General features: G+C 35.0%; 1 long non-coding RNA gene across 1 annotated transcript; it reads right to left on the bottom strand.

Annotated features, from left to right (window-relative positions):
- Positions 1–1,057: 1,057 nt before the first annotated feature.
- Positions 1,058–3,445, bottom strand: LOC104221256 (uncharacterized). The gene is made up of 4 exons (XR_709677.2): positions 2,244–3,445; positions 2,031–2,112; positions 1,843–1,925; positions 1,058–1,234 (listed from the first exon to the last, which is right to left on the bottom strand). It is a non-coding gene; the product is annotated as an uncharacterized lncRNA (long non-coding RNA).
- Between the last annotated feature and the right edge of the window lie 6,101 nt (positions 3,446–9,546).

Here is a 9,546-nt window from a genome sequence, read left to right as displayed (position 1 = left end):
TTTTAGCTGGAATTTTTTTTTGTGGGATGTTCATGGTATGTATAAAATATAAAATATTTTATACTAGAAATATACCATAAATATGAAAATCTTCAAGGAAACCTATGCATATACTAGTATATTTGTAGAATTTTTATTGTATAAAACTTAATTCTCTAAATATACACTATATGTATTTAATATATTTGTAAAATATTTACGATGTCAATTAATATACATTTTATATATCATTAAGATTTAAATATACAAACATGAAAGAAACAAAAACAAATAACATAAAATTAGTCAAATTATTGTTCAGCGTTAATTTAGGAAGTTAAGGAGAAGAATCGGAACTGCTTTGGATTTCCTTTTTTGGAATTGAATGCTTTAGATTTTTTAAATCGTGATTCTGGGTCCATATTTATAGCTTCATGCTAAAAATCCAATTATTTAGGTGCCTTTTTTGTAAAATACCTACTACTGCTAGGTAACTGAAATATTTTCTTAAATATGACCTACTTACATTTTTTCCTCTTTAATTTACATGTCATACACATTTCAATAATTGAAGCAACTGATAAACTATTCAAGGTTGGTTCAAGTGGCGGTTAGTAAAGATTTGTTCTTAGGCCCCAAAATTTACGAGGGCCAAAATTGTAATAATAAATTTTATGATTTTATTTTCTTGTAGCTGAGATTTAAGATAATATGGAAAAAGATACGGAATCATCATTAAAAAAATAGATAAAGAAAGGCTACCTTCTTTTTAACCGTAGAAATATTTTAGAATAAGATTAGATTACTAGCTTACTCAAATTTTTATATTAATAAATAATGTTTCTCACAATAACATCCAAGATAATATATTGCAAACACATAACTTATATCTTATTAGTTTAAATTAGCCTTTACAAATATAAATAATAATATTACGATGTAAAGTTGAAGACTTAATGTCTTTTAAGATTACTATATTAATGAGGAAAAGAAAACTCATTAAAAGCTAGGAAACATAATTATGAGTAGAACAAAAAATAAATTTACATACTGTCCACAGAAATAATTCGTAGAAACATATAAGTGAGATTTTACTACTAACGTGATTGAAAGGAATTTTTTCTTCCCTCGCACAATACTCAAAGTACTTGCAAAGAAAAAGTTCACAACTTGAAGAATCACTTTGCAATGACATATTTTTTATCTTGATTACTTTGAATTGGTAAGCATCAATGGAGTCCTCCAATAATCTAATCTGAAAATATAATGTTAGTATGAGTATTTCAAATAATTGGTACTTATAAAAATAACTTAAGACATACCAGCAAAAAAATTATCGGCTTATAATCTTCCACACATTGATAAAAGAAATCAAAAATGTAAATTTCCCTTTTTCTCAGGTCAGCATATTCTCCAAAGTGGTGATTCTTAAAACATCACTGGAAGAAAGATCTTGATGACAAAAAAACAACTGGGCATTATACTCATGCTTTAACATTGTTATCCTAGCCTTGGTATATTTTTCTTTATCTTTTTGTGGTTTTCTTTATGCTTGCGTTGTTGTTGAAAATCTATTTCCTTTGATGGGTAGCTGCTTATCTTACTGATTTAGAACCAAAGAAAGGAAATTGCATTACATGGATGACGTACATGTCTAAGGAAAATATATGAAGAAAATTGGAGCCACATACGACATGTAAGATGCTGTAAAAATAGGAATCTGCGAAATTTGTATCCAAAGTATCAAAGAAAGACTCAATCGTCTATAATAAAGATTTATCAATTATAAGGAATATGAATTAAACAATATATGATTCCATCTATTAAGCAAGAAAACTGACTATCTAAAGAGTATACAAATACCTCAGTACTGAACCACTTTATTGTACTGAGAAGCTCCAGATATTTTTCTTGCTTGCAATTGCGAAATATCTCCTCGATGATATCTGCCATATTACTATTAGAATAAATGTCCTTTATCGCCTAAAAATTGTGCAACACAAGACATAAAATATTATTATTATGTTTAATGAAAATAAATCCAGCTCAACCTCTTCTAAATTATGCGGTAAATTACAACATTCTGCGGAACTTTAACTGACATGATTCTCGACAATTTTTAATTCTTTCACCCTGGAAAAGAATTCAACAAGAAAGAATAAGATAGAAAGTATAAGAATTTAAAACTAAAATGTAATAAATGCCACTACTCATCCAAAATCTGGCAGAGAAAAAAACATAGACAACTTTTAGCCAACATTCACCTGAGAATTCGAGATTGAAGTTCAAGATGAAGCCATACCATGAAACTATTTGAAATCCAGCAAAACGGACGATGGAGGATAATCAACAACTAATATGGTTAAAAAACAAAGCTGCTTAACAGTCTTGAACAGTCTAGATGCGGGAGAAAACTCTTGAACAGTCTTTCTCTGGTGAGTGAAAAGCACCGCCAGACATTGGAAGAGAACAAAAATGCACCATGAACAGATCAAGGAAGAGATGGAAAATCAAGAGCAGTTTTTCAAGGATCATACCAAAATACTTCACGATGCCAGGACCGCTGAGAAAGACAAATTTAAAAAGGTACAGCTAGAGCAGTGTCAGATGGTCTAACAATTGGTCTAACAATTTAATACTTCCTCAATTGAGAATCATCGTGTCATGGTAGAGAGAGTTGCGAAATTTATCAAATTTCAGGACAAGGAAATGAAAGAATTTGTGGAAGAGAGCAAGAATCTGACGAGAACTCATGAAGATAGGATAGCTGCATTGAGACACAAATACTGGAAGAGGAGGTTAAACTTGAGAAGAAATTTGACCTCGAATTGGCTAAGCTTATCGAGAAGTACTAACCAAAGAAATATGAACAACAGGTCAATAGAAATGGCTCCATGTGACCCAAACACCGTAGTAGCCTTAAGTTTCTAATTAACTTGGGATGTTGAACAAACTTTTATCTCGTGGTCTGACCATGTATTCTGATGATGTTAAAGAAATGATATACATGAGAATTAATATCTTTGAACTAAAAAAAAAGAAAAAAAATATATAAACCCCAGTAAAATATCTGATTAAAAAAAATAAACTCATGGGTGAGCTACTCTAATAGTGAGTTGTCAACTACTCTAACATCCAAGGATGAAAAAATAGCAAGACAAATCTGTCAACTCTCCCTCTTGATACTCTATCTGAAATCTCAGGGACGGATGTCGACATAAAATTTAAAGGACGATGCAAGGTATACTTCCTAGAAGCTCAAAAAAAAAAAAAAAGCTTTTTGTTTCTCAGAATACAACTACATGAGAGCAATGGAGAGAAGAAAAATGCATCATTGATCACTCCTGCCTTCTTCTTTATTTACTCTCGTCTAAGAAAATAAATGCAGGATTTTTTTCCGGCTGAAAATATATACTTCCTAAGCATACAGAAATATTTTGAAGGCACATGAATCTTCTTTAGAAGGTTCAAAAGACTTGCAACAAACACTTCCTTCCATCTGTAGGGAGCGTTTGTTGCAATTCTTTTGAACTTTATAAAGAAACACCATGTGCCTTTGAAATATTTCCTTATGCTTAGAAAGCATAGAGAAATATGTAGTTCTTCATTTGTACTTCCTATCTAGCTTGTTTAGAAGCATCTGATAGGAACTCCTTGTAAACCTTAAACCAGTGCATTTGAGTTTTGGCTAGAGTTAGTCATGTTGTAAAGTCTTTGTAATATAGTTATTACAAAGTGACTTGTAATAGGTGTATTACAAGTTAGTGAGGGATTAAGAGTTTAATTCTTAGGTTGCATAGGTTATAATCTGAAAGTTGCTCAGTAGTGTAGTTGAAATCCTACAAGGGTAGGTCATGGTTTTAAATCCCGTTGAGCTAGAAATTTTCCACGTAAAATTTCTCTTGTCATTTATTTACCGTTGTGTGTGTGCATACTGTTCAACCTGATAGAGAACCTGGTTCTCTATAAAGTTTGGAGGACCCTTGTATTCTAACAATTAGCCGATGGCGAAGAGCTACCAAACTTGGCACATAAGGAATTAAAATTGTTGAAAGTGGGAAAAAGAATTCACCCAACAACCTTCCATTTGTAACATCGAAAAACCCAATATTACGATCATTCTGTTCAACCATCAATATTTTGTTGGTAAAGCTCATGTAATACACATCATCTATGTCACATTATTCTGTCACGGCCCAAAATTTCTCCGAACGAGTCGTGATGTCACCTAATTTCTAAACTAGGTAAGTCTAACAATAATAGAAGTAACAATAATATTCACTAACTTCGAATTATATAATTCTGAACAATTACAATTTCCAAAACCGATAGTACAAGTCAGAAGCCTTTCTAGGAGTAGTTATACATAATAAATACATCACTATTCCGGAACAAAAAGGAACTAATGGGAATAAATACAATTGAAGGTGACTCCGAGATTTGCGAATGCAGCAGCACGTTTACTTTGAGTGTCGACAGTAACGATCCACACATCCACTAACAATCAAATACATGGATCAGTACAAAAAAAATATACATAAATGTAGTATTAGCACACCACATCAGTACTCAGTAAGTATCAAGACTAATCTCGGTGGAGTAGTGACGAGGAACAGTCAAGACACCTGCTGGTCTAATAAATTGAACATGATTTGACAATACATCTACAGGATAAAGATAACGCGGTAATGCTAGTAGCAGGGAGAAATCAAATTACAACAATGGAGACAATAAGGGAAAAACATAGATGATAACGAAAATAACCAGGTAATTACACACCAACACAGTTGGGATACAGATCAGTAAAATGTGACCAAATAAGAAAAAACAATATTAACTCAACCAATCACCTCATTTCTAATACACAGAATCCGAACCATCCCGGTACTCGGAACCTCATCTCAAAATTCACAACTTCTAAACCTTTAACACACATGGAACCTTGTGCCCTCATATTTCCCTTTCACTTTGCACAATAAAACCACGTGCTACTCAGTAAATAATCTCCGTAACAAACGTAAATTAAGATGTTCAAGGAGTCCCATTTATATAACATAAAGTAAACTAGAGTTTCTAAACCAAATAGGAAAAAACAGCGAGAAAAGATGAAATTACTTTTAAAAATCATTTGAGTGAAGAAAATATTTTTTTCAAATAAAAATACAACATCGAATAAGCTATTTCCTTTAATATAAGATTTATTAAATTGAAACTTAATAGAAATTCCTTTTTGAGTAAAATACAACCTCATATGGGTTAAAGAAATTTAATCCAATTGAAATAAAATATAACAATTATTATAATTTGTACTTATTGAAATTTCTATACGGCGAGTTCTAATTTAAAAGTCATACAAGGTAGCGTAATATTAATTCCTTTATTTTAAATAACCATATTAGTAACAACTCTGCAGGGCAGGAGGAATTGAATCAACATAGTAAATTTACTTTGAAAATTAATTCACCAGAATAACAGTATCAGGGACAGAACTCAAGAAATAATGGCAAGTCAATAAATCAGTGTCAGTAACTCGATCCTCAAAACTTTGCGAAACTAGAAATACAAATTATCAAAGTCTTGTACGAATGAACTAAATTCAATACACTAAAACAAGGTATACCAAAATACAAGATATGTATATTCACCTTTATCACTCCTTATCAATCCACCCTTATTCTTCATGTTGCGACGTGCAACCCGATCCCACTGGACAACATCAATATCATAATAATAAATATAATATGTTGATGTGTGCAACCCCATCCCACTAATCCACCCTTATTATTCCTCAATATATCACCCTTATTCCTTCTATTGCTGCGTGCAACCCGATCCCACCAATCCACCCTTATTACTCCCGTTGTGGCCCGATCCCACCAGACAATCACATTTCACCCTTATTCCTCCTCAATATATCACCCTTATTCCTCTTGTTGCGGCATGCAACCCGATCCCACTAGACATAGTTTAAATCAACAACTCAATCACAAGAATTCTTACCACCAAGAGTATGAGTACACGGCAATAAGAGAATCACGAAAAATCAAGGAGTACAACAACCTTTACAAAAATAAAGAGACATGTAAGGCACGTGATAACTACACAGGCAACCACAACAATTTGGACACGTAGCATATATGCACGGAGTCATAGAGGAACTCACAATTGATAAATAACAAAATAATAAGGAGGAAAATCACTTCAATTAAGGCAAATAAGGGCCAAATAACAAGTAAGAGTTAGAGAAAAGCTAACAACATCGTATAGAGCATGTACAGGTAAAACTAGCAAATAGTAAACCGAGTCATATCAAGAAACCTCCCACTTAATGAAGATAAGGACCTAAGAACCCTAAAGGCAAATTTTCCACAAACAAGACCGAGCACGCACTCGTCACCTCGCATCCACGGGCTACAATTAGCATAGAGGACTCAAATCCTAAGGGGGAGTTCCCCACACAAGGTTAGGCAAGATACTTACCTCAAATAAGACAAACTGATACTCAACAATGAACTTCTCAGGTGAAAAGACCTCCGGATGGCTCAAATCTAACAAAAATAACTTCAAAGTACAAATACAACACATAAGAAACTATTCCGGATCATAAAGCCTCAATCTTTATCAAATTCTAAAAATTGGTCCAAAAGTCTACCCACCGGGCCCGCACCTTGGAACTCGACAAATTTTTCAAAAACCGAATACTCATTTCGATACGAGTTCACCCATACAAAAATCATCAATTTTCGAAACCATTTGGTCCCTCAAATCATGATTTTTCATTTTAGAAATTTTTCTTCAAAAACCCACATTCCTCTCAACCCAAAATACAATTTAAATGATAAAAATAAAGATAAAATCATGGAATATATTAAATTCTAGGTGAAGAAAACTTACCCATTCTATTTTCTTGAAAACCCCTAAAAGAATCACCCAAAACCGAGCTCCACAAGTCAAGATATGTATAAAATGGTCTCACCCTCGATTTTGGAATATATTCTGCCTGCTCAGGAATTTATGCAACACGAACGCGGAGGAAGGATCGCGTTCGCAAAGAAGAAAAATGAAGTCTGCCCAGGTTGCTCATCGCGAACGCGACAATGAGCTCGCGAACGCGGAGAAGAAGAGACAGAAACCTACGCGAACGCGTAGGGAAGGACGCGAACATGAAGAGGGAAAATGCAGAGCTTTGCGAACGTGAGGTGTTTAACGTAAACGAAAAGAAGGATTTCGAGGTAGACAACAACAACACATCGCGAATGCGAAAGGCTGTTCGCGATCGCGAAGGAGGACTCCAGAAGCAGAAAACAACAGTTCAAACAATGGGAAAATGTCCCATGGCCCACCGGAACACACCCGAGGCCCCGAGGACCCCATCTAAACACATAAATAAGTCATATAATCTAACACGGACTCGCTCGAGATCTCAAATCACATCAAATAACATCGGAATGATGAATCACACCTTGAATCGAACTTAGGAACTTCCAATCTTTCAACTGCCAAAACTCTTGCCGAAACCTATTAAACCAACCTGGAATGATGCCAAATTTTACAGACAAGTCCCAAATGACAAGATGGAGTTTTTTCAACTCTCGAAATCGCATTCTGACCCCCGATAACACAAAAGTCAACTATTGGTCAAACTCTTCCATCTTCTAAATTTCAATTTTTCTAACTTTCGCCGAATTGCTTCAATTCAACCCATGGACCTCCAAATCCAATTCCGGGTGCACGCCAAAGTCCAAAATCACCATACGAATCTGCTGACATCATCCAAAACTTATTCTGGAGCCGTTTACTTAAAAGTCAAAGTTCTGTTCAAATTCTCACCACTTAAGCTTCCAAAACTATATTTCTTCTCCTAATTCGACTTCGAATCATCTGGAAACTGAATTCAACTATGCACGCAAGTCGATACACATAATATGAACTTGCTCGTGACCTTAAACTGATCGGACGCAATTGCTCAAAACGACCAGTCAGGTCGTTACATCCTCCTCCACTTAAATATACGTTCGTCCTCGAACGTGCCCGGAGTCGTTCCAAAACCATCAAATCACTGCATGAGCTCACCATACATACACCCAGGGGTGATTCCCCATCACCCAGACCTATGTAGATTTAACAACATAATTTAAATGAAGATCTCACTTCATCCTTAGTCCATAACCTTACGACAGAACCCAAATCTCAACATCTGAAATTCATTGTAGGACCCAATCTCGCGTCATCTCACTGCATGAACCTGAACAAGATGAATCAAGCCATAATTCCAATCCAGAATACCATCACATGATGTTCGATAAATTCAAATGCCCGTAGCAATAACCTCTGACCATCATAGCTGTTCAAATAACATCCTGGATGCCGACAATACACTTCACATTGAATATAACCTTGTTCTAGACCACCATATCGCTGCCCATGAAAAATAAAAATACGGAAACTCATAGCCGCCCATGAAGTCAACAAGTCAAGAAGTTCTCTCGCCCATCAAGGTCCATTGCCCAAATCTTAGCAGAAACAACCTCATACTTCCAACAATTATCACCCCCAATACAATAGTGTTAATCTCAGGTCTAAGAACCTCGTCTGCACCAATACAAGCAACCCAACTAACAAATCATCACGAAACCACACAGATTCTTACACTACATAGCTCGTAAAACAAACCAACAATAATTCAATTATGAAGCACAAATAAAAGGAAAGCAAAGTATAAGGATTATCTAACAAGTACAACATGTGTAACAACAAAAGTATAGTTTCATTAGATCATCCCACAGAGGGAAAACAAAACACCAAATACGCGCAAGGAGAGGGTATCCCATATAGCATCCGTTGCAGCGTGCAGCCCACTCCCAAATACTCATCAAGCCAAAGTGCTCGGGTTTATTGATCACATTAATACTGATATCAAGCACAGTAGAGTGCACAAGTATAACTATGGGAAAATGAATGAAAATAAATATAAATGGAAGAAAGCAAGCACAACTAAGGTGAAATGCGCAAATTAACATCACGAGGGCTATCTTGCCCACATCGTCATAAGGCCTGAACGGAATTACAACATGCATGGAGATTAATAATACAATATCACAGCCTAACACAGCCTAAAAGAGTAGCACATAACATAGGCTAGGGGCACAACTAATGTCCATTCTTCCCGGTAACAAAACCATGATAACAACCTCACTAGAGCACCCAACTTGACCTAATACAAAAATACATATTCTTGTTGAGCTTTCAAATAGCCCCCAACCCAATTCCTGATCATTTCCAAATAGGTAAATATTCTTCCAAAAATCCACAACAACCTATCGATAATGCATGCTATTAATTATCCCATCCTCAACATTGCTTCACAATCCGCAAACAAGAGGTAGCACGCATATGGGGACATCTAGCCGCAAAACCTCAGGAATAACAAAAATTTCCATACTCGAACTCAACTACGCAAATCAAATGGCTGATACATCACTCATAACCCAGTATTCTGCTTAAGCACCCATATAGAATTTCCGGCCATGTAACAAAATTTGAACCTCAAAAGCCTCAAAACCCAGA

Source organism: Nicotiana sylvestris, chromosome 12 (genome assembly GCF_000393655.2).
Source record: "Nicotiana sylvestris chromosome 12, ASM39365v2, whole genome shotgun sequence".
Taxonomy (NCBI): domain Eukaryota; kingdom Viridiplantae; phylum Streptophyta; class Magnoliopsida; order Solanales; family Solanaceae; genus Nicotiana; species Nicotiana sylvestris.
This window is presented reverse-complemented; position numbering and strand designations above follow the sequence as displayed.